At 39.0% G+C, this 25502-nt stretch overlaps 1 protein-coding gene across 5 annotated transcripts in view; it reads right to left on the minus strand.

The window, feature by feature from the left end:
- The window catches only part of KLHL8 (kelch like family member 8), a 51702-nt gene extending 34567 nt beyond the window's left edge, over positions 1–17135 (minus strand). For 3 of the 5 annotated variants that reach the window (XM_061191562.1, XM_061191563.1, XM_061191559.1), the window contains exon 1: positions 16955–17135. The gene's annotated coding sequence lies outside the window, so the exon portion shown is untranslated. Of the gene's footprint in view, positions 1–5468; positions 5619–16954 lie in introns of those variants that run through there. The other 2 variants (XM_061191560.1, XM_061191561.1) reach the window with 2 other exon arrangements.
- Positions 17136–25502: the final 8367 nt, after the last annotated feature.

A 25502-nucleotide genomic window follows, 5' to 3' on the forward strand; every position in this document is an offset into this window, starting at 1 on the left:
TTATTTGCACTTTCACATCGAATTTACTAGTATTTACATAAAGTCAAACTTACTCATTATCAAAGCATATTTGATGACTATTCACACCACCAATAGTTCTATGCTACAATCCTATTTTAGTGACAGAAACAAAGAGACTTTAAGTTAAAATCCGTGATTATACCACTTACTGGCTTTTTTTTTTTTTTTGAAGGCTTTGCTAACCTCAATTTCTTTATCTGTAAACAGATATACCTATCTACTTCATAAGACTATTCTGAGAATTATATCAAACGCAATAATGGATTTACAAGTGCTTATGAAAGTATGACCCATGTTGCAAATACTGGTATTATTAGCATGGAAGCTTCACTTACTATGCAGTTTCTGAAAATGATAAATACCTTAACTAGTCTTTTCCTGTATTACCTCTTTATTGTTAATTGCATCAACTATTTCCAGCTTTTGACAGGAACCAAAATGGTCAATGTAAGACTACAGATTATAGTTATTAATATCCTTTTTTTTTTTTTTTTTTGGCTGTGCCACGCAGCATACAAGATCTTAGGTTCCCCAACCAGGGATTGAACCCGTGCCCCCAGAATTGGGAGCACAGAGTCTTAACCACTGGACCTCCAGGGAAGTCCCAATAGTTATTAATATCTTCTTAAAGTTACTGTGGTGGACACATGATGGTGACCCCCAATGAGTCATGCCTTCATATAATCCCCTTGAGTATGAGAAGAACCTGTGACTTGCTTCTAACCAACAGAATATGGAAAGGTGATGAACTGTCACTCTCTTGATTATGTTACTTTATATAAGGTTGTGTGAGAGCCTCTCCTGCAAGCCTTGAAGAAGCTAAGTGCCATGGAGAGAGCCACGTAGCAGGAAACTATAGGCAATCCCCAGGACCTGAGGGAGGCCTCCACCTGACTGTCAGTAAAAAGTTAGGGTCCTCAGTCACACAACTGCAAAGAAATTCTCCCAACAACCTAAATGAGTTTGGAAGTAGATTTTTTCCATAGTTAAGCATCCATAGGATAACAAAGACTGGCCCACACCCTGACTGCAGCTTTTGTGAGATCCTGAGCAGAGGACCCAGATAAGCCAGACTCCTTACTCACAGAAACCGAAAGATAATAAATGTGTGTTGTTTTAAGCCACTAAGTTAATGGTAGTCTGTTAAACAGAGTAGAGAACTAATACAGACACCTTCTGTCAGGTCTAAAATTTTATCTGAGGAAAGCATGTATAGATGTTCTAATAGGCAGCAATCACTCTAATATCTTTTAAGTTCACATTTCTGATGCAGAATAAACAATGAACAGATGGAACAAATAGAAAACAAATACCCCAATTTGTAGTTGAAAACCTCTTCAGTAAACAGTCAGTAAGTATTTCAGGCTTCACAGACAGTAAATCTCTATCACAACTACTCAACTTTGCCAATGTAGCACAAAAGCAACCACAGACAATAGTAAATAAATGAGCATAGATGTATTTCAGTAAAACTTAATTTATAAAAACAGTTGGTGTCATTTGGCCCTTGGGTCATAGTTTGCCAAAACCTGAGAAGGATGGCTGATTTAAACCCAACTATGTCAATAATCATGTTAAATATAAGTGGTCTAAACACCCCCAACTAAAAGGCAGAGACTCAGGAATACTACTCAGCAATAAAAAAGAATAAGGCATTGAAACATATAACATTATGCTGCATGAAAAAAAACCAGTCTCAAAAGGTTACATACTATATGATTCCATTTATGTAACAATCTTGAAATGACAAAATTATAGAGATGGAGAGAAGATTAGTGGCTGCCAGGGGCTAGGGAAAGATGAAGGAAGAGGAGTGGCTGGGGCTGTAAATGGGTACCACAAAAGATATTTGTGATGGAACTATACTATATCTTGACTGTGGTAGTGGTCACATGAATTTACGCATGTGATAACATATACATTCATAAATTAGTGCATGTAAAACAGGAGAAATCTGAATAAGGTAAGCAGACTATATTAATGTCAATTCCTTGGTTGTGATATTGTTCTAAAGTTATGCAAGATATTAGCATTGAGGGAAACTGGGTGAAGGATATACAAGATCTATTATTTCTTACGACTGCATGTGAATCTACAATTACCTCAAATAAAGGCTAAAAAAAAAAAAAAAAGACAGACTGGGTAAGAAAAAGTGGGGGGGGAAAAAAAAAGTGAGACCCAACTATAAGTTGCCTACAAGAAAAGAGCCACTTCAAGTATAAAGATACAAGTAAGTTAAAAAGATAGAAACAGATATACCATGCTAATAGTAATGCTAATAGTAATAGTAAAGAAAATGGAAGTGGCTGCATTATCAAACACAAACTTCAGAGCAAAGAAAATTACTAGTGATAAAAAAAGACACTATATAAAACATAGATATCCACATGCAAAAGAATAAAGTTTGATTCTTACCTTACACCATACACAAAAATTAACCCAAAGTATATTAAAGATCTAAATGTAAGACCTGAAACTGTAAAACTCCTAAAAGAAAACATGGGGAAAACACTTTATGACACTGGATTTAGCAATGATTTCTTGGATATACGACCAAAAGCACCAGCAACAAAAGAAAAAAAATAGACAAACGGGACTATATCAAACTTTAAAACTTCTGTGCAGCAAAGGAAACAATCAACAGGGTAAAAAGGCAACCCACAGAATGGCAGAAAATATTTGCAAACCATATACCTGATGAGGGGTTAATATCCATAATAAACTCCTATAACTCACAATAAAAAACTGATAATCCAATTAAAAATGGGCAAAGAACCTAAATAAACATTTCTCCAAAGAAATACAAATGGCCAATAAACATATGAAAAGGTGCTTAACATCACTAATCATTAGGGAAATGCAAATCAAAATCACAATGAGATACCACCTCACACTTTCAAAACAAACAGAAAATAACAAATGCTGGCCAAGATGTGGAGAAACTGGAATCCTTACGCACTGTTGTTGGGAATATTAATACAGTACAGATAGAACGTAAACAGTATGACAGTTCCGCAAAAATCTAAAATAGAATTACCACATCATGCAGCAATCTCACTTCTGTGTATATATACAAAAGAACTGAAAACAGGACCTAGAAGATATATTTGCATAACCATGTTCACTGCAGCATTATTCACAATAGCCAAGAGGTAGAAGCAACCTAAATGCCCATCAATGGATGAATGGATAAAGAAAAAGTGGTATACACATAGAATGAGTATTATTCATAGAATGAGTATTATTCAGTCTTAAAAAAAAAGAAGAAAATTGTTATATGCCACAACACAGATGGACCTTGAGGACATTTATGCTAAGTGAAATAAGGCCGTCACAAAAAAGACAAATACTGCATGAATCCACTTATATGAGGTATCAAAAGTAGTCACATTCTTAGAAAAAAATAAAATGGTGGTTACCAGAGGCTGAGGGGTGGGGAAAAAGAAGAGTTGTCGTTCAATGGGTATAAGCATTTCAGTTTTGCACAATGCAAACACAGTTAACACTAATGTACTGTACACTTAAAAATGGTTTAGATGGGAAATTTTACGTTGAGTTTTTTACCGCAATAAAAAAAAAAAAAAAGACACTACATACATAAGAGGGTCAATTCACCAAGAAGATATAATAATTTTAAGCGGTGGAGTCAGGACTCAAACCTAGCCAGCAGGACTCCAAGTGTCTGTGCTGTTAACCCCTGCACTACTGTTCAGAGCATACTGCAAGTGAAACAGAATTACAGAACAAAAATACATGAAAAATCAAAGTCTAATTCTCCCTTGTAAAACCAGCTATTTTTTCTAATTCCTCTGCTTTTGCAAGTGGCAACGCCATTTTTTCAGTTGCCCTAATTCAAATCCTGAGCCAATCTGACTCCTTTTTCGACTTACATAACCCATCAGTTTTAATTCCCCTGATTTCTACTTGGGAAAAATCTCTCTCCTATTCATCTCTTTCTTCCTACTCTCATTGAACTCTACTCTCTTTCACTGTACTCTAATTCCTATTTTCCATTAACCAATCACCATGCCCCTCTGTCCCATCCCTAAACATCTATCAAGGGCAAGGCTGCAAGATTTATCTAGCTCTAAGTGTCACTTCCAAACTGCTTAATGTTATGTATTTCAACAGCTTATCCAGGCATTCAAGGCTCTCCTTGCTCTGACTCCAGCCTACCTCCCAATCTTTTGCTACATTAATTTTTGACACCAAGTAGGGAAAAGGGGGGGAAAGACTATTTACTAAACCACTATGTGTCACATATTTTTCCAGAAATCTTACATATACAGTTGCCCCTCAGTATCCACGGGGGATTGGTTCCAGGACCCCCCTCAAATACCAAAACCCAACGATGCTCAAGTCTCTTATACAAAATGGCATAATACAGTTGGCCCTCCCTTTCCACAGATGCAGAACCTGCAGATACAGAGGGCAGACTGTACTCTGTCATTTAAGCATTACAACTACATTATAGATGGCCTAAACATCCCTGACTTGCCCTGTCACACAGGTAGAAAATGGTGGAAGGGACTTCCCTGGTGGCGCAGTGGTTAAGAATCCACCTGCCAATGCAGGGAACACGAGTTCGAGCCCTGGTCCAGGAAGATCCCACATGATGCAGAGCAACTAAGCCCGTGTGCCACAACTACTGAAGCCCGCATACCTAGAGCCCGTGTTCCACAACAAGAAGCCACCGCAATGAGAAGCACACGCACCGCAACGAAGAGTAGCCCCCGCTCTCCGCAACTAGAGAAAGCCCACGTGCAGCAACAAAGACCCAATGAAGCCAAAAATAAATAAATAAATTTATTTAAAAAAAATGGTGGGAGCTAGGGTTTCAATTCAGTTCTGATTAAGCCCATTCTTCTTCTACTATATCACAGACTTCACTATTCCATTTTCCTCAAGTTTATGTACAAGTCCTCAAGCTGTTCCTCATGGGGCAATGATGTGAAAGCCTAGCTTATTAAGTAATGCTTCTTTCATGAAGTCTTCTCTAATTCTTCCAATGGGATGTGATCTCCCTTCTATGAACACAAATAGTACTTTGACTTTTCTAATTCATTCATTTTTCTTCCCCTTGTGTTTTAGACATATCTGCTTAATACAGTGTGAACTGTTTGAAAAGATTATGTCTCAAAAACATCTACGTATCTTACCTTATATCAAACTACTCTAGCTTCTGTCTAGTAAAAGGCTTTATTATGGTCATAAAATTATTTCCTTTGTCAGAGGACTGCTCTATAAAAAGGGCATTAACAAATATCATTTTGATAAAGTTACTTTTACTTTTGACATCAGATTTGGGCAAGACACAACAGCTCAAAAACTTTCTATACTAAATTTTTTTAAAACGGTCTATTTAAAGAATGCAATGTTTTCAACTTTTTTAAAAGTCTATTATATAAAATAGAACAGGAAGACAGGAGCAGGAAAAAGATATTTACCCTAAGACACTCACTCTATAGTACTTAGCCAAGGGACTTCCCTGGTGGTCCAGTGGTTAAGACTTTGCCTTCCAATGCAGGGGGTGCAGGTTCAATCCTTGGTTGGGGAGTTAAGATCCCACATGCCTCGCGACCAAAAAACCAAAACATAAAAAACAGAAGCATTACTGTAACAAATTCAATAAAGATGTTAAAAAAAAAAAAGATAACATCCTAATAAGAACTGACTGTGGGGCTTATAAAGACTGCATATTAATAATGAGTGCAAGTGTAACTCCACCTAAACTCTAACCCAGAATTTTTTTTAATGTATCTAAGATGCTGACTCCTAGTTAGAAAAAAAGATGATACTCCTTCTTCCCCCAATATATTAAGAGATTAAAAACACCAGAAAAAAAGAGAGATGGTCCATGGAAGTTTGTTTCTATCATACCCTGGCACATCATGGCACTGAGGCAGACAGGAAGTTGAGGCCATTTTTATTGTTCCTCTAAGAGCCAGTAAAGTCATATCAACCAACAAAATAGGAAGTACTGAAGAAAAAAATACTTCAAACAGAAGAAGATAGGTTTTACTGGTTCACTGCAGGAAATACACAACAAAAATAGTGTACTTTTACACGTAAACACAACAATTTACAATGAATCACAGAAAAGAGGCCTTACAGCAAAAGCATAAAGGTACTACTGTGTTAAGTCAGCCCACTTTACTCTCTATTTTCAAACTTCTTTGCATTTATAATCTGACATTATAGCATGTACTATCAAGATGAAATACTATTATGCAGAATACTGTATTAACTCATACTGTATTATCCTCAGAAAGGTCTTTACAGGCAAAGAGTGACTTTTATACTAAATATTAATCAGAAGAGTACTAAGTAGAAAGAATTGCAAATGGCACTTTGATTGAAAGCACCTCTAAAATAAACTCAATGCTATATAGTTACTGATGCAGTACTTACTATAGGCAGCAATAGTGCTATTAGACTCATTCTTCTTTAAAATAACCTTAGTTTGTACTCTTTACAATTGAGTTAGAAGAAGATTTTAAATGATACAAAATATATTTTATAGCAGTTTCTGATTAATTTTAGAGCTATATCTGAAAGTTGACAGAGAATGTGTGTGTATTTACCAAACTTAACTCGTGTGGATTTGTGAAATAAGATGGTAAACTCCACCTTATGTTGTATAGAGGAAAACATGACTGTATGTAATTCTCCACACACTTCATGCTATTTCATACCTCTCTGCCTCTGTTCAGGCTATCTTCTCATTTTGAAATGCCCTTTACCAACTCCCAGTCTTATCAACTGACTTACTCATTTGTTAAGACTCAGCTGAGGTTCATTTGCTCAAAAAGGCCAGCCCTGAATATCTCCCTTATTCCTAGCCTGGATTGGGTGTACTTCCTCTGTGCTCCTATAACAATTTAATCACATCTTTTTCATTGCACTTATATAGTGGATTATACCATACTCAACTTTTTAGTCAAATTTATAATACTCGTAATAATTGCCTATTCACTACTAGTCTTTCCCGTAACACTATATAAGTCCCCAAAATATAGGCACTTTCTACTCACTCCTACTGTTCCCATGTTGAGCACAACACATGGTAAATAGAGGTAATAAAAATACTTTTGGAATGGATGAACAGATTAATTATGAACCCTGGAGACTATTTTTCTATTATCTAAATCAACATATAAATTATCTTAAAATAACACTGCATTCTGCATATATTATTTTAATCACAATCATAAAGGATGTCACTTAGCAGACATTTTTGAATTACTTCATTTCACAGGTAAATGTTTCTTAAAATTTATTTTTTTACTTTCAAGTCAGAAAAAAATTAAGCTATACTCATTATTTCCTTTTTATTTACAAAAGCAAAGAGTATAGAGATTTTAAATTTTGAATCAAATGGTCCAGAAAAAAATATATTATGCCAATAATTAAAGGAGAATCTGCTGCTTTGACAAACTGAATTACAGCTTCAGTAGTTCCTAATCAGTAAAGGTACATGCAACTTCCAAGAATTTACTACTGTGACTTACAAAAAAAGTGTTTCTTAGCATTAGCATGTTCAGATACAATTGTTATTTGTTATCAGAGTCTGCTTGTTAAATACTACTGTCATTTCCCGGGTCTAAAGACAACATTTTCACTGCACTGTATATTTTGTAAGATGTTTCTATTTTAGAGTCTGTTTTATTGAGAAGGCATTCTACTGATGCTTCACTACCAATAATCATTTCCTTGTTTGAACTGGACCACGTAATTTATTACAGTCACAATAGTTTAAGGGTCTAGTATAAAACAGTTTTTTGAAAAAAAAGGACTTAAAGTTTACCTAAATATGTGAATTGCATTTGCAAACTCTTAAAAGGAGCCCCTATTATTATTTTTACTTGAGAATGTCATAGAAGTCACAGGGTTGTACTCAGATAACAGATGATAATTACTTGAATAAAAAAATGAAGCCTACTAAAAAATTAATTTACCAATTATTTGTTTCCAAGTGTCAAAAGATGAGATATTTCCCACTCAATATATGAAATAAAGCAAAAAACACAAAGCTAAATAATAATTATTACTTACTTCAGGAAGAGCCATGCTGGTCAGGCATAGTCCCTCTGAGTAGAGCACATTGCTAATCTTACATAGAGCTTGCGAGGAAGTGTGGCGTTCAGTGACTGGTGGACTTGCAGAGGCTTGCAAAATCTTGTTCACTAAGGGAAGTTGTTGTTGATTTATTACACTGACTTAAAATGAATGCTAAAGAACTGTCATTTACTGAGTAAGCAGATTTGAAATTGGTTCTGATGACTAATTGTTACCATGGCTATACAAGAATCAGTCTTCTCTTTGGAGTTTGGGAACTTCCTTTTATTTTTACAAAATAAGCACATAAAGCAACATATGCATATATATACTAAGGATATATACTACCTATGTGGTTTTATAACATTTCAAGAAATTTCAATAAAAAAACAAACACTGTCAGTGTTAAGGATAAACACCATTTGTCTTATATTAATCATTCAATCAGTCATCACATGTTATATTGCAGGTTCTGGAAATTCAAAGACGAATATGAAAAGCAACAACAAAGTGCTTTACAGCAGTACTAGCAGTACTATTCAAAGTGGATCTGGTCCACAAACTTTTTTTTAAACAGGTATGCAGTGAGGTAGTACACAAATGGAGTGTCTAGAAACTCTGATAGCAAAGTTATATTTGAAAGTAATTTTATGTCTGTTGAATTTCATAAAAAATTGAAGTTTGAATTTTGTGTGTCCTTTTTTTCATTTCATTTTTCCAGTAATTAATTTATTTTTGTTGTCTTTACCAAAGTATTAGTTCACAAACTAGTTTTTCCCCACAGCGTCTGAAAAGCACTACTTTATGGGACTCAAGAAAGGCAGGTAGCCACAATAGGTGAGGCTGTATTATGTTTTGCTACTAAGATACATGCAAAAATAACATGTATTACACACCAGGAAAGTACCCACATCAAAATCTGAAGAATGGTGTTGTTAGCGGCCTAGACTAAAATCCCTCAGCAGATGATACAGCACACTTAAGAAAGGCTGCATCATCAGTCCTCTAGATGGATGAGATTATAATGAATGGAAAAACAAGTGACTCATTAAAATGCTTCAAGAGTCAGATCCTAAATGTGAAGAAATTTAGGAATACCTTAACCAATCTATCTCTTGTATTTTTCCTTTTTTTAAAAAAAAATGTATGCAAAAGCATAATCTAATTTTTTTAAGTAATCTGTCCCCCCAAAAGATGAATAAGACATGACATAATTCCCACCATTAAGGAGCTTGAATCATCTAGACGGGACACAAACAGGTGATAATAATATTGTGGTAAAGGCAATAGTAGAGAAATATGCCGGATAATATGGGAGAGCCTAAACTAGCCTTCGTGATCAAGAGGGCTCCCCATTGAATGCAATAGCTCACACGTACTCAAAGTTCCCATTCCACTTTATCCAACTATAACCAAGTTTCACACACTCTACTCCCTAAATTTTTCTCATATTGTTGGCCTTGCTTCTCTAGCCACACCACTTTAGTCACAGGCCCCATCATCTCACAGTTATTATTATAGCCTCCCCACAGCCTCTTCTCTCCCCAATACATCCTTCTTACTGCTGCCAGTTATCATTCCCAAATTCAAATCTGATCACATCACCTCAATGCTTAAAAACTTCCATGGATAATGTAACGGTAAGTAGAAAAAACTAGGTACAAACTGTATGATCTGTATTTTATAGATGTATATGTGATAGGTTTCTAACTTGAACTGCTGTTTACAATCAATTAATGAAACAATTCCAAAGCCTCTATTTTTTACAGAGAAATTTATGAAGGAAAATAAGGAAATATAAGTTTAAAGCTGGCTGCAGAACTTTAAGGCATGGGCTATACAAAGTATAATCCCAAAGCTCTTCAAATTCTAAGAAAGAAAGAGAAATGACTAAATATTTACTCCTATTATAGCTAGCATTGTTTTAACTAGGTTAAATATTCCTATATATTATAAACATTTTATAATACTTTAAAGTCCCTTATATAATGATTATACGGTACACTTGTTGATTTTATAGGACTTAAGAAGTAGCATGGTATAGGAGAAAAAACAGTGAGTTAGGTATCAGAATTGGATTTTAACTAACTGCATTACTGGGAAGTTACCTAATCTCTCATGTCTCAGTTTCTTCATTTATAAAAGAACAGCACTGGTCTAGGTCAGGGGTCAACAATCTTTTTCTGTAAAGGGCCAGACAGTAAATATTTCAGGCTTTATGTGTCACTGAGACTGTCACAACTACTCAACTATGCCATTGTGGTAGGAAAGCACCTATAGATAATAAAGTAATGAGTGTGGTTGTGTTCCAATAAAACTTTACAAAACCAGAAGCAAGCTGGGTTTGGCCTACAAGACCATAGATCTGGGAAATCGCTGTTTACAGTCTTCCCTTGATATCCTGGGGGATTAGTTCCAGGACACGGCCCTTCGTACCAAAATGCAAGGATACTCAAGTCCCTTATATAAAATGGCATGGTATCTGCATATAACCTATGTACATCCTCCTCTCATATACTTTAAATCCTCTCTGAATTTATTATAATACCTAATACAATGTAAATGCTATGTAAATAGCTGCCAGTGCACAGCTAATTCAAGTTTTGCTTTTTGGAACTTTCTGGAATTTTTTTTCTTGAATATTTTCGATCTGAGTTTCCTCGAATCTGCATATATGGAATCTGCATATACAGAGGGCCTACTGTACTTCTAGTTCTAAACTATGAGAGTACTTTTTTCCTATTTAAAATTATTTAAGCTGTTGCCTTTCTTTTTAGAGAAATCTATAGTCATATCTAACACAAGGCACATAAACTAGTGGTTAATAGCAGACTTTAGAGCCAGTTTTGAGATTCCCTACTAGTTGTGTAACCTTGGGCAAGTCACTTAAAATCACTCTGAGCCTCAGCTTTCTGTAAGACTGTTGGGAAGGATAAATGAAGTAGTATAAGTAAAGTACTTAGCCCTGTATCTAGTTCACAGCAAGTATTCAATAAATGGACATTATTACTTTTACAAATTATGTGATCCTCAGCCCTTGATGAGGAACACAATCCTCCAATCAACATTTTTTCCAGCAAAGAAATAAAATATGCTATATAATGATCTACATTCAGATTCAGTTTTCACTATAGCAAAAGATGAGAACTGGCCATATTACTCTAAGTCTTTCTTTTTTAAAAAATAAACAACAGTCAGCATTAGTTGAGTGCTTACTATCTACTTTGTATGTATGACTGTATGACTTTGGTTAAGTTATATAACCTTTTGTCAGCCTCAGTTTCTTCACCTGTAAAAATGAGGAAAGTTATAGTACAAACTTCATAATTCATAAAATTGTTATAAGGACTGAATTAATAAATTGTCTGGCACAAAAGCTATACAAGTAACTGCTATTATTTGAGTTAGATATTTCACATTTATTCATTCCACTCCTCAGGACAACTCAAAGAGGTATTATTCCTATATTTACAGTTGTAGACATTAAGGCTCAGAGAAGTTAAGAAACCTACCCAAGGTCACACAGCTATTAAGTGGCAATGCCCAAGACTCAACACAGGCTTGCATGACTATACAGCCAAAACTCTTAACACTAGGCCAAAGATGGCATTAACTGTCTTTGTACAGGGAGTGTAACTACATCTTTGTATAGTATGTATAGATTTTAAGAACTAAAATATGGATGTTAATAATATTCTCCCCATACAGAAAATGTTTTTGAATTTTTTTTTAAAGTTCAAGAGTAAGAGAACACACATAAAATCACTGATTTTTTAAAAACTGAAGTATAGTTGATTTACAATGTTGTGTTTGTTTCAGGTGAACAGCAAAGTGATTCACTTATACGTATTTTTTTCTTTTTCAGATTCTTTTCCCGTATAAAATCACTGACCTTCTTAACATGACAGTATTACCATAGATAAAATTTTTGCTAAAATGATTCCTGTTTTCTGTATCCAATTAATTTAACTCAAACTTTCATTATTAAAGAAATACACAATCCTCTGCATTAAAATAACTAAAGATGAAACAGTGACTTTTATATATATATATGCGTGTGTATACAGATATACACACACTATGCAAATGCTGACATTCATCTCTAACTGATCTTCGAGATCCATATAGACCTCTCAGACTATTTTTATAAAGTGCAAATCTAGAGAGCTAAACATAGTTCTGCTACTTTATAAATCCCCAAGTATTTATTTAGAACCTTGAACTTTGAAAAGCATTCAGATATCAAATGAAAATAGCAATATCAAAGGGGAAAAGAAAAAAAAAAAACTCAAAAAAGAGGGGGACTTCCCTGGTGGTCCAGTGGTAAAGAATCCGCCTTCCAATGCAAGGGATGCGGGTTCGATCCCTGGTCAGGGAACTAAGATCCCACATGCCACGGGGCAACTAAGCCTGCGGGCCACAACTGCTGAGTTCATGCACCTCAATGAGAGAGCCCACCTGCCACAAACTACAAAGCCCAAGCGCCCTGGAGCCCGCGCACCACAACTACAGAAGAGAAAACCCGCACACCTCAACGAAAGATCCCGCATGCCTCGACGAACATCCTGCGTGCCTCAACTAAGACCCGACGCAGCCAAATTAATTAATTAATTAATAATTTTTTAAAAAGACATTACTCCACTGATAGACTCATTCATAAGTTTGTATACCATCACTTGATCCACCTCATACTCTTTAGACCTTGTGACTGCTACTGGTAACTGACCCAGAAACAGAAGTTGGCTTCACATTGTAAAGCCTTATAGCCCAGCAATCTATCACTAACAAAGAAAATAGGGCAGTTTGATACAGCTTACTTGCAAACTCTATTACAGGAATGAACTCAAACTTAGAACACTAACCTACTTCTGAAATTCCCAAAATGCAAATAAGATTAATTTTAAATGTCATAATTAAAATCACAAATTAAAATTTAATCTACATAAGCTGACTGTAAATTTCACATTCTTTCCAAAATAGCAATGCTGAATGTTAAAATGATCATCAATTAGGATTCAATATAACTTCACATTCCGTGTTATATAAGAAGAAATATTACAACATAAATATATTATGTAAGTATCATCATCTAGTTTGGAAGAGAAAATACTTAATTTTCTTTAGCATTTGGTGTTTTGTTGAGAAAAGAAAAAAAGTCCAAACTTTAGAATAAACAAACCAAATTATCTTTTAGCATTTTAAAATCATATTCTAACATGCTGGATTGTATTAGGGTGACATTCTTTTTTTTTTTTTTTAATTTATTTTCTTTATTTGTTTATTTATTTATGGCTGTGTTGGGTCTTCGTTTCTGTACGAGGGCTTTCTCTAGTTGCGGCGAGTGGGGGCCACTCCTCATCGCGGTGCGCGGGCCTCTCACTATCGTGGCCTCTCTTGTTGCGGAGCACAGGTTCCAGACGCGCAGGCTCAGTAGTTGTGGCTCACGGGCCTAGTTGCTCCGCGGCATGTGGGATCTTCCCAGACCAGGGCTCGAACCCGTGTCCCCTGCATTAGCAGGCAGATTCTCAACCACTGCGCCACCAGGGAAGCCCCAGGGTGACATTCTTTGCCATGCATTTTAATGCCCATCAAGGCTGGAGGGGTAGGAGGAGGAGTGAACATTATCTGCCTAACAATAATGGATCAATCAGTGGTGTGCGCTCCAGGTATAAGCAGCAGCACTCTTATTGGTATGAACATAATATGTCAAAAATATCAACCTCTATTTCTAGAAGAAAAACAGGCACTCACGGTGCTTCAAAAATTATCTGTATACACATACACAAACACAAAATTCTGTTCACTTTCCTTTATCAAAAAAATAATTTTAAAAATAATCTGCAGAATATCTAGTAAAGAAACCTCCTTAGATAACTGAAGCTAATGCTTCAGTTCAGTTAAAAAGGGTCGTGAACTCCTTTTAAACATACATTGAAAGCTGTGGGTCTTCTCCCCAGAAAAACACAAATTCACACAGAATTCAGACTCTTGGAAGACCATTTATGGACACATCCATAGATCCAGGTTAAGAACCACAGACAAAGTAGAAATTTTCTCAAGGTCCCTTTGACCCTCTTCCATAATTTTACCTCTGACTCACAAGAACCAACTAAATTATTCATAACCAGACAATGAACTCTCTTGTACAGCCAACCCTTAAAAAAAAAAGTTTGACAGTACTTACATAAGCAGTATTCAAAAGAAAATAAACTACACTGGCAGCATTTTGAAATATAGCATGTGACTAATGATACTGATGAATATGATAGTGCATTACAGTTTATAAAATGACTTCACATTATAAAAATGAATATTTTTACCTCCTTTTACAGCTAAGGAAATAGAGGTTCAGAAAATAACTTGACAGGGTCACACAGCCAACAACTGAAGAGCTGGTATTCTAATCCAGAGTTGCCTAGTTCCAGAACTGAGCTCAATATGTTATTATATCCTGATGCTTCCACAAGAGCCCCTCACACAAAGAAAATAAATTTTTTTTTAAAAAAGCCTAATGGGTCACATTTTAGTGTAGCTGTGTCTTGAATATTGACATCAATTTTTTTAAAAAAGTATATTTCAAATGTTCCATTTCCTCTTGCTTCATTGATTTACATAAAACATGTTTTTCAGAAAAGTGAAGAAACTCTCAAGCTAATGAGTTTCAGGACTGAAAAATATGACATTTTCTTATTCTACGAAGCATTTCTTCTCCCTCATCTCTTTAGTTCTTAATACACAAAAATAAATGACTCTTTGTTGAAAATTCAAATATAAGAAACCAGTTTAAATATCCAATGTTTTAAAACACAAAAGCTATTTGAAATTAATTTTTAGGACGTTCAAAATAGCCCCTTTAATCTTTTCAAAATGACAAACCCATTTTCAGTTCTCTACAACTCTTAAAAGAGTTCTTGATTTTTTGAAAAAGGGTCATTTGTCTAATCCCACAGAATGTACAATGCCAAGAGTGAACCTTCAGGTAAACTCTGGACTTTGGGTGATGGTGTATCAATGTACGTTCATCGAGTGTAACAAATGTACCATTCTGGTGTGGGGATTTTGTTAGGGGAGACTGTGCATACATGGGGCAAGGCAGGGGGCATATGAGGGCAGAGGGTATATGAAATCTGTACCTCCCACTTAAATTTGCTATGAACCTAAAACTTCTCTAAATATAGACTATTTTGATAAAGGGTGGCGGGGGGGGGGTGTCTAATTTATCTACCTCACTTTCTTCTTAACAAATGAGGAAATAGTATTTTTTAAAATTGCCCTCACTGGCTGTGAATTAAATTTCCTGCCAGGATACAGAATGTGCAATTATTACAGAATATATAGAAAATAATAGTAATCTTATCAAATGCTGAAAGAATTAACAGCTTTAACTGTTAACATGATGAAGCTAAATGCAATAGAGTATGGTATCCTAAGATTTCTTTTGACATTTATGTTCATACTCTTCGTATCTTAAGGGTGATATACAAAGTGACTGAAAGTTTGAAGTAGGTCATGGGTTGACTGACAAACTAAAGTGGGTGCCCCTAGGAAGGAGGAGGAAAAACAGCAGCCAATGAAAAAAGCCACCGCCAAGTAGAGATCCTCTGCTTACCCAAGTCTACCCTCTGGCAGAATCAAGACTCGAGGGAGGTGGAGGAAAAGGATTTCCTCATAGAACGAAAATGAAGAACACCAAGAGTCGAGCAAGTATCAACCTACACAGGAAAAAAAACAATGCAAAGAAAAACATGCAACGAGCAGATAAAATACCTGTGTCGACCCAGTTTCTTTCAAGAACGTTTTCCCAAAGAATCTTCCCAAAGTGGTAACATTAGCATAAGGTAAAGGGCCAAACACAGTTATGCTATTAATGCAGACTAGAAGGAACACTGAGAAAAGTTCAATTTTGTACGAAAAGTCATCCGATCCAACACTGCCAAGTGGGAACACATAAAAAAGCTTTTCAAACTCAGGCACCCAAACGCTCGGACAGTGCGAATCCAGTAAAGGACCAGCCCCGGGCTAGAAAACTCGAGCGAAGTAGATAAATCGCCTCCCGCAGGAAACCAGCAAGCTAAGCCCAGAACTGAGAGAAAGGAGGAGAGAGCAGGCATCCGCGACTGTAAAACAACTCCATTGAGCAGCTGCGGGTTTTGAAAGAGGCTGCAGTTTCTGGTGTCACACCGGGAGGCACTCTTCGATCCGGTCTCCACCCCCGCGGACGGTCCACCGGGCGCGGGCTGCAAGCCCCCAGCACCGGCCAGTCCGACCCTCAGCGAGCCCCGCGGACCGGCCAGTCCCGACGGGCCACGAACCCCTCAGGCGGGCCAGTCCCGGAGGGGCGGCTAACCCTCCGGGCGGGCAGCAAGGCCCCGGAGCGAGCATCCCGGACCGCGGTTAACCCCCCGGCGGGCCACTCGTCCGGCGCCGCAGGGCCTGGAGTCAGCCTGCCTGCCCCACCCCCACAGGCCGCGGGTCCCGGGGGTGTAGGGCCGCCCTCCCCGGACCCCGGACCCGCGCCCACCGCACGGCACTGCTCATGCCCGGGACCCCCGCGAAGCACCTGCTTGCCCCTCTCTTCTTCGAAAGACCCAGAGGAGCGAGCCAGGGGGCCGCTGGCGAGGCTGACAGAGCCAGAGGCTGGGGTTTCCCTCGGGGAACGCGACCCCGTGGGAGCGACAGAAACCGTGCAGCGGTTTAATGGGCCCAAACCCTCTCAGCTGTGGAGTTTGGGTTACTGCGCGCAGGGCTGGAGTTTCCCCGCGCCACAGGCGCGAGCCCGGGCGGCGATACGATTTGGGGTGAGGGAGGACTTGGCAGGAGGGGACAGCACCGCACAAAGGAAGAGGGGAGTGAGGGGGAACGAGCGTCCGGTTACCTCAGTCCTCGGCTCGTCCTTCCGCTCGATTCCTCCCGGCCTCGCCAAGGATGCAGCCGCGCTACCAGGTTCCCGCAGCCCCGAGCGGCGCCGTACCAGCCCCGCGCGAGAACCCGACGGACGCGCGCTCTTTTGCGCGGCCTCGCCGAGCCCAGCCGGTGCCTGGCGTCCTCTCGCCCGCGCCTGCGCACAGCACTCTGGGAAGTGTGGTTTCCAATTACCTCCTCCGGGGGTCCGCCCCCGCCCCACGTGCTCTCGGAGCCCAGCTCCGCTTGGGTAGCGGGAGTTTTCACCCGACTGGGAGCGTTATCCTGCCGGATGCTGACGGGCCAGGGCCTAGCGGACGTCCCCAAAACACATTTTTAGATAGGCCACGGCATAAATATCTGTGGAGTTATCCGTTTCTTCACTTCTGTGGCAGTACTATAAGTCCCCTCTTGATCATGGTGAGGGTTCTTAGGGTTTATGTCTCTAAAAAAAAAAAAAAAAAAGGAAAAAAAGGCTTTTACTTTTATTGCTGTCAGTTTCTCCGCAGGCTCTACAAGGATATATAAAACAGCTGGTGTTTATAAGCACATAACCACAGTTTATAAGCCCACGGAAGCAGTTGATTGACCTAAGCACTCGCTGCTAAAAACCACTGCAAGTAAAAATGATGTTGAAATAAACTGATTTTTCGATAAAGTCAATGAAATGTAGGAGGAGGGGGATAATGAGAGAGCAAAGAAAAAACTTTGAAGAAGGATATTCCCCGAAATGTGTCTTTTGTTAGAGCAACCTCTAACTTTCACAACCCTAGGAATCTGTTTCAGAATAAATTCAATCCTAGGTACATTTATAAATATTAACACATAGGTTTGGATTGATTTTGCTAGAAAAGAGGTTTTTTTTTTAACATTAGCATCTTATGTAAAAACCCCAAAATGACTTTGAAATTTCATTTCTAGGGGAAAAAAATCACTTTTTTTTTTTAAATAGCAGAAATAGAAATAAATCTTAATACTTCAGAATATTTCTCTTCAGAAAATTATATTTTGCAAATTTAATGTAAATACATTTTGAAAAATAGAGCAAGACCAGTTTTAGTGTACACACACACACACACAAATTGTAAAATTTGTCTGGAAGCATGATGTAATACTATATATTTAATAAGACCATGTTCTAATAGAATTTTTTTATAATCTGAACTTCTTTTTAATTGCATGTGCAGTATCTTCTAAAAAATGCTTATAGAACAGAACTGCTCTTTTTTCCTCTGCTAATTGACATATACCAAACTACTTGTAGTTACTAACAACATCAAAGAAATATACACAATATTTCAATATGGTTACCATTTATTTTTTCAAAAATATTTAGTGAGCACCTACTATATGCCAGACACTGAGTTAGGAACTGGGAAATACACAGTGAACAAAACCGAATAGTCCCTGCCCTTGTGGAGACTTAAGATCTAGTGGAGGAGATGGACTAAACAGATAATGAGAAATAAAAAAGGATGCAGAGAGGCTTCCCTGGTGGCGCAGTGGTTGAGAGTCTGCCTGCCGATGCAGGGGACACGGGTTCGAGCCCTGGTCCGGGAAGATCCCACATGCTGCGGAGCGGCTGGGCCCGTGAGCCACGGCTGCTGAGCTCTGCGCGTCTGGAGCCTGTGCTCCTCAATGAGAGGCCGCGACGGTGAGAGGCCCGCGCACCGCGATGAGGAGTGGCCCCCACTCGCCGCAACTGGAGAAAGCCCTCGCACAGAAACGAAGACCCAACACAGCCAAAAATAAATAAATAAATTAATTAATTAATTAAAAAAAAAAAAAGAAGATGATAAAAGGAAACTCAAGTTTCTGGAGGGTCTAGTACATGCCAGGCAGCGTGCTAAGGCCATAAAAAAAAAAAAAAAAAAAAAAAAGGTATGCAGAGGGTGGCAAGGGGAGTGGGGAGCATATAAGGTATACCAATATAGAGCTTTTTGTTGGGAGAGGGGAGTCAGGCAAAAATTCTGAAAGTTAAATGAAATTCTCAAACCAAATAATAAACTGGGGGGGGGGAATCCTTCCCTAAAATGTGATATATCCACAACAATGCTCTCAAATAATTATTTTTAAAAATAAAATCTTACAAAACAAGATGCATCTTGATGGGATTCAGAACATGCTACCCCAAAATATGGCACCTTGTCATATTGAATATCTTAAACTGAAAGAATTTGAGAAAACAGAAGCAGGAAGGTCACTCTTCATTCCCGCCTCACTCTTCTTCCCCAAAACAGGTCATCAAACGCCCATATAAAAAGTACCCTCCCTATACCAGGACTAAAGAAGACATTTATATTGCCAGAGATGGAATTTAGGGCCGAGAAGTCTGTATAAACATACCTAAGATAAGCTAACCCTTATCTTCTTAGTTACTTCTTCACCACTTACTAACCCTAGCCCAAACACCACTGTCTTGTCAATTCTTCACACATTTATTGTTTCTTTGTCTAAAAGGTGTAAAACCTTCTTGCTCAGGTCACTTCTTTGGGTCTTCATTCTCTTGAATGTACATGAAGTCTCCCACATACCCGTAAAAATTCAATAAAATGTGTATGCTTTTATCCTGTTCATCTATCTTTGTTTCATTTTCAGAGGTAGACAGAGACCCTAGAAGAGTCAAGGAAAACTTCTTCCTCTACTACAACCTCAATGAAAGAAAAGAACACACATTTCTTAAATATGACAAAGATATCTTCTTAGCTTTTATTCATTCTTCCCTAGCTCCATTTGAGAATAAACAGGACTAGCCTTAATAAGTAAGGACCTTTCATTAGAGACTCCTTACCTTCCCTAAAGTTCCATAAATTAAAATTGGTAAAGATCTGATATCTGTTGGCTCACTGTCTGTTGTACTTTGGTCCAAATAAATTGCAATGTTTTAACCTCAATTGACATTTGCATTTTAAGTCTTTATCTCTAATCCTTGAATAAAAGGCTTTATACAATCTCCAAAAGAATTTCAAATGGGGCCTGCCAAGGGATTTGGAAAGATTAATGAAGGGGACCATTTTATTTTCATTTGCAGTGGAGGCAAAGCTTTCAGTCAGTGGGCAGTCCCCTGGACAGCTGCCTGTCTATGAAAATTTCCTTAAAGAGTCTGAACAAGCAAGACCACCCCTCCTGACCTCCTGTCCAGGTCAGAGTCACTGGTTTGCAGTTACCTTTCTTCCCACTCCTCAACTCCCATTTTATCACCCTCCTCCTCAGCCAACTGCCGGCTTCAGCTTCCCCTTAACAATCACTTCCTGCCTTCTGCCCCATGATATACTGGATGGCTGCATTTTCTGGCCTCACCCTAGTGGCCTGACTTAACCTATTTTAGTTACTTTATGATAGTTCTTCCATCCATTACCCTTGCCATTAATCTGACACAGGTATCTCTAAGCCTTTGCTGACCATTTTTCACTCTCATCTCTGAAATATTTAAATTTCCCTAATTTCTCTCTGGGCCTTTGTAATTGCTATGCCTTCTCCCTCTTTGCCTGGTTAACTCCTACTCGCCAACCAACATCAACCTAATTACTGTTTTCATCAGGAAGTCTATCCCGGTTACAGTTCCCCTCCTCTCTATTCTGGGTTAATGCTTCCTGTACATGCTCACATTACAACCTATTTTTGCCCCTCAGGTAGCACATATCAGTGAGCATTTTAATTAGATATCTATTCTTTCATTTGTCTGAAAACTTCTTAAATAGAAAGTAGGAGCACAGTACTTGATCTGAGGTGGCTGATTAACAAATACTTGGGAAATAAATGAATGCATATCAACTTTGTGCAATAAAGAAGGACCCAACGAATATTTTCTGTGAAGAAAATATTTTAGGCTTGCGGACCTTCAGGTTTCCGTTGCAACTATTCAACTCTGCTTCTTAAAGCACGATGGCTAATTCTCACTGGTGCCTCCAGAGTATATATATAACAGGGAATTTGAGTTAAAGATTTGAATGGAAGGAGTGGGGCTGCAGCGTTGGCTAGAGGACAGTACTTGAGGATATGTTTACATAGCAGGTACACTGTTCTTGTTTAGAGTGATTATTTATTTGGGGTAGTTTGGGGGCAGGTCAGTAGATAGAGCTAAAACAGAAGGCATCCTTGGTATAGCCACTGCCAGTTAAGGTTGTGCACTAAATTATTTCTTTGGAAAATTACCCGTGTTGGTGAGTTTTTAAAACGTATCATTTAATTCAGGTTTGCTTTTTTCCCCTCCACTTTTAACATTTCACTTCGGCTATTCCATCCTGCCCAAGTTAAATCACTTTCCATTTCCCATGAACCTGCCTAGACATGGTTGAACTTTCAAGCTGCCTTTGTGGGAGCTGTGGAATCTTCTCTCCAGCAATACGTGACATAACAGGATGAGAGCATTTTGCCTCTATCCCTACCACACTCCAGAAGTCTCCTGACTTTAATTACTAGAAAAACCCATTTAGAGAAACTTTGTTTTCCAACGTTTGAAATGTGTGCAATACACTTCTGAGCAAAGTTGTATCCATATGTATGGTAGAAAGTGGTACAGTGATACAAATGTAATTGTGTTTCAATTCCAATACTATTCCAAATGTATGATCTCTATGAAAACTACTGTAGATCTATATTACATTAGCTTTCTGATATCATCTTCACATTCTCAAAGAAATTCTATCCCTGAAAGGTTTCTTTTTTTTTTTTTTTTTGAATTTTTTAAATTACAATGCAGGATGGCAGATACTGCTAGTTCCTAAACAGTATCTTCCTGCCTTCTTCATTAATGAAAGAACCCCAGTTTTTTTGAAAGGATGACTAAGTACCCAGCTAACAAATTAGTTGTCACACTCCCTGATAGACTAAGTTCTATTCATAAGGTGTAAGTACAAGTGTTGCATGGGACTTTAGGGATGGCTGCTTAAAGGGAATTTATTCAGCTGGAAGGTACCTCTCTTATCGTTCTTTCTTCCTGGAAATAATGGCTTGAGTTTTAGCAGCCACCTTGGACTATGAGGTTATTTGAGGGTGAAAGTCATGTACAGGATGATGGAAGAATGACAGAAAGAGCCTAGGTCCCTCATGACCACTGAGCCACGAAAATAGTCCTGCTACAAGCCTTTCAGGGTTAGAAGTTCCAGTTGTGAAAAGGATAATATTTGTATGTGATAAACAAAATGTGGCTGCTTCTAAATTTTAGAACTGGCAGAGTGGACTGCCCAGGCTTGCAGGCTTTCTTTCCTTATTAATTAGCAATTTAGGACTGTTCTTTCACTGGGCCAGTGGAGAAGGAGGAACAACAGTCAGGAGACAGGAAGAGATCAGCAGGTGAAAACCATTGATTGAAAGAGATAAACCAGGGTTGAGTAATCAGATAGGGTATGTGAATTTACTTCACTAGGCCTTGACCATTTTGCACAGAAACCTTAAGACAATACTTTGAGTTTATCATGTTGCAACCTTCTGATGATGGTGTAATTCTTTCCCCTAAATGGCTGTAATTCTTTCCCCTAAATGGTTACAGGCTCTCCTGTAACCACAGACTCATGCACTCATAATCCCTGCACAGATGGTGCAGAAAGAAGCTCAAATTTTCAGATCCTCTTTGTAAGTGATTCTCTTTGGAAGTTTATAAGCCAACGTTGAAAAAAAGATATTATTATAATTGCATTTCATTTTCAAGGAAGCAGAACCAAAAGAAAAACTTTCAGCCAATTTCCTCAGAGGCAAAACTGGGTTATTAGAATAGAGTAGCCTGTTGTTCAGCCTATATGCGAAGTTTCAGTTGCTACTTTTATCATCAGCTGAGCCTTGATTCAGAAGCCCGTGCCTAGCTGGTTGGAGGTGCCACAAAGACTCTTGCTTTATGCTCACAACTGTTGAATAGAAAACAGATGAGGCCAAAGCGGGCTCAGGATAGACGATATGTGATCACCTTTGCTGCGTGCTGCCTTGGCAAGCAGTCATTTACATGTCAGTCAAGGAGTTTTAAACTTCACTCAGGCTACTGTCCTTAAATCTGGACTACCTCTTTTCTTTAGAAAAAATTTAAAAGCAGTGTCCATCTTACCTGCCTCTACTTCTCAATGTGAACCCTTTCCTCAAGGTCTGCCAAAAGTCTCCCTTCTCTCGGGCTTCTGTGGTGGCACAGTGGTTAAGAATCCGCCTGCCAATGCAGGGCACATGGGTTCGAGCCCTGGTCTGGGAGGATCCCACATGCTGAGGAAGAACTAAGCCCGTGCGCCACAACTACTGAGCCTGCGCTCTAGAGCCCACGAGCCACAACTACTGATCCCGTTCACCTAGAGCCGGTGCTCTGCAACAAGAGAAGCCACCGCAATGAGAAGCCCGCGCAACACAACGAAGAGTAGCCCCCACTTGCTGCAACTAGAGAAAGCCCGCACGCAGCAACAAAGACCCAATGCAGCCAAATAAATAAATAAATAAATTTATATAAAAAACAAAAGTTTCCCTCCTCTCTCCTCCAAAGAAGCCCGCTCTCACCCTCTCAGGCAGGCTGCTGGCAGAAAACTCACGGTACATTTAATGAGCCATTTGAGGCAAATTTAATAAAGGTGTGGACAGGTTCTAGGAAAAGCTAAAAGGAGCATGCAGTACTCCTGAGCTAGTAAGAGAGCAGTTACCAGAACTGGAGGGGAGAGAAAGCTGTGTGTAGAGGCCTGCTGACTGTAATAAAGCCTTGATGACCCCCTGCAGGAAGGGTGCTAGGATAGAAGTACCCCAATCTCCCTCTCCTTCTCTTTGACTTCAGGTGACAACCCCTGCCAAAGGCAGCTTCTGGAAGCCGGTGGACAAGGAAGTCTGTTAATTTTGTCCATCATCGTAGCTTTTCTGGCACAAAGCTGTATAGAGAAGGGTGAAGAGGGATCTAGAAAGACAACTGGAAGATATTCAGTCACCTGCTCTGACATTTTTGCTCATGCTGGGCTTATCACCTACCCTCATTTTCAACTGTCATATAATCCACTGGTCTGGTCTAGGATTCAAGTGTATGACCCACTTTTAAATACAGAAATGTTTCTCTCCTCAGTTGGCATTTTTAGCTGCATCATTCACGCTGACACTTAACCATATACAGCCTTTATTGTCACTTAAATGTTTTCAATGTATATAAGTATCCTGTTATATTGTAAGCTCTGTGGACCAGAATTTACGAGTTATGCTTCTGTTCTATGTCCATAGCACCTAACACAGTGCTCAGCACAGACCAGTTGAAACAAATTGTAATCTTCTTAATTCCCTCCTTCATTTTATCCCCACCCCCTACCTGCCCCAGCGGATGCTTATACCTTCATATTATTTTGTGGACACTCAAGGTGAAAAAATCATCTAAAATCACCATTAGATGGTTCTGATGAACCTAGGGGCAGGACAGGAATAAAGACGCAGATGTAGAGAATGTACTTGAGGACATGGGGAGGGGGAAGGGTAAGCTGAGACAAAGTGAGAGAGTGGCATGGACTTATATATACTACCAAATGTAAAATAGAGAGCTAGTGGGAAGCAGCTGCATAGCACAGGGACATCAGCTCTGTGCTTTGTGACCACCTAGAGGGGTGAGATAGGGAGGGTGGGAGGGAGGCTCAAGAGGGAGGGGATATGGGGATATATGTATGCGTATAGCTGATTCACTTTGTTATACAGCAGACAATAACACAACATTGTAAAGCAATTATACTCCAATAAAGACGTAAAAAAATTTTTTTTAAATAAAAATAAATAAATAAAATCACCGTTAGAAAGCACAGGAAGTCTAGATGTGTCTGTAGGGGTGTTTCTGAAGTTGGATAGTGGAGTGTGAAGGTCAAAGCTAGGCTTCCATCAGCAGACACCTGCAACTCTTTACCTGATGGCTTTTTCTATCTGCCTCACTAGCCCAAAGGCAGGGGAGGCTAGAAGTGCTGGGAAGTTCCAGTCTCCAATCTCCCCACAAGCAGCTCTCAAATAGTGACTGAAGGGCCTTGGTGACTAAAAATCAAGCAACCTCACCGACCTGATGAGGGGAGGGGGCGGGCAAATCTGAGGTACCTTCTACACGGTTTCCCAGAATTCCCCTGGGGTTTGAGCCCAGCTGCCCACAGGGCTGATCTGCATAATTCATCCTTTTTTTAAAAAAATTATTTATTTATTTATTTATGGCTGTGTTGGGTCTTGGGTCTTCGTTTACTGTGCGAGGGCTTTCTCCAGTTGCAGCAAGCGGGGGCCACTCTTCATCGCGGTGCGCGGGCCTCTCACTGTCGCGGCCTCTCTTGTTGCGGAGCACAGGCTCCAGACGCACAGGCTCAGCAATTGTGGCTCACGGGCCCAGTTGCTCTGTGGCATGTGGGATCTTCCCAAACCAGGGCTCGAACTCGTGTCCCCTGCATTGGCAGGCAGACTCTCAACCACTGCACCACCAGGGAAGCCCCGATAATTCATCCTTAATTAGCTTCCTTCCCTTTGTTTTTCTCTCTCCCTCTCTGCTGCTGCCAGTGCTTCTTGGAATCACCCCCCAAATGAAATACGGACTTAAATTCTTACCTTCACGTTTACTT

The sequence above is a fragment of the Eubalaena glacialis genome, chromosome 5 (assembly GCF_028564815.1).
Source record: "Eubalaena glacialis isolate mEubGla1 chromosome 5, mEubGla1.1.hap2.+ XY, whole genome shotgun sequence".
NCBI classification, from domain to species: Eukaryota; Metazoa; Chordata; class Mammalia; order Artiodactyla; family Balaenidae; genus Eubalaena; species Eubalaena glacialis.